We start from the raw sequence: 1,651 nt of genomic DNA, 5'->3' as shown, positions 1-1,651 counted from the left end.
GAACGCTGGCGGTCACTCTGCTCAGCTACGATAGCAATACCTTCAACCAGCTCAAAACCCACTACCGGGTGAACAATACCTGCATCTGCACGCGAGGTGCAGGGAGTAAAGTGAGTACTCCAACTCAGTGAGTAATAAAGGTAAATAATAACTGAGCAGCAAGAAATCACGTAAAGCAACCAACATGCTATACAGAAGCCGGGTACAATTTTTTCTGAGAAAAACAGTGAAATCTGTGTAATCTTTAGAAATACCTTGGCTCAGTTCAAATCTCTTTTAAAAATGATCTTTTCAGTGATTACGAAAACGATACCAAAACAGTTAGTGCTGATACGCACAGAAAATCCGCCCCTCGGGCACAAATACCACGGTATAACAAGTAAAGAGGCAAATAAGTATGCAAGATGAGCACATAAAAGTTCGCCCCTCGGGCAATATCTCAAAACAGTACCGGCCCGTCGGGCATGATTTATGTTCCTGGTTAGTCATTGTTACCTGACCGGTCAGCCATTGTTACCTGACCAAAACGCGTATACAGTGCCATTGTTACCACTGGTCAGCCATTGTTACCTGACTGGTCAGTCATTGTTACCTAACCAAAACACGTATGACAGTGTCATTGTTACCACTGTCCAATTCTAAATGGGTACCCGCGCTCACTGTGGGTTTGCAGACTCCGGAGGGGCTCCTACAGCCCAAGCGCTATATCATCATAAGGCCCGAAAGCCTGAACATATCAACATGAGGCCTGAAAGCCTTCTCACAATACACTCGAGGCCTGAAAGCCTCCTCACATATCACTCGAGGCCTGAAAGCCTCCTCACATCACTCGACATATCCTCACATATGGCCTCGGCCTCAATCAGTCCAAAAAATAATCATAAGCCCCTCAGGCATCAGTAAAGACAATAATGCTCAGCTCAAACAATAGTTCAAACATCAGTTAAAACTCAAGGTTGAGTAAAAATATAGTTGAGTTCATGAAACAGTGTAATTCAAATGGACTGAGTTCAAATGATATTTTTCAAATAGTGAGGAAAACAGTGATGAAAGCTCACAAGGATTATAAACAGTCGGCAATAAGCCCCAAGTATGGCAATCAGCCCAAGTCATGATAATATCAAATAAGATTCAATCAAATACGCGGTAAAATCAACAATCGGGATGGACCAAGTCACAATCCCCAACGGTGCTCTACCCCACGCTCGCTATCCGGCGTGCAAGTCACCTTAATATAGCACTACGGCGTGCAACTCCGGGGTTTCAAACCCTCAGGATATCATTTACAATCATTACTCACCTCGAACCGGTGAAATCTCTAGCTCGCGACGCCCTTGCCCCATCAAATCGGCCTCCACGCGCATCGAATCTAACCAAAATCAGAGCGAATACATCACAATATGCTAAGGGAACAATACCCAATCGAAAACAATCGAAAAATAGCAACAATCTCGAAACTAGCAAAACCCGAGCCCCGGGTTCACTTCCCGAAAAATTACAAAACTCACATTACCGGATTCCTCGTCTCGCCACGAGTCCATACATACCAAGAACTCCCAAATCCGAGCTCAAATGACCTATCAAATCCCAATTTGAAATATCAAAAACTCAAGCCCTAGCTTTACCCCTTTTGATGAATTTCAACCAATTT

Source organism: Nicotiana attenuata, unplaced genomic scaffold, assembly GCF_001879085.1.
Source record: "Nicotiana attenuata strain UT unplaced genomic scaffold, NIATTr2, whole genome shotgun sequence".
In the NCBI taxonomy this organism is placed as follows: Eukaryota; Viridiplantae; Streptophyta; class Magnoliopsida; order Solanales; family Solanaceae; genus Nicotiana; species Nicotiana attenuata.
This window is presented reverse-complemented; position numbering follows the sequence as displayed.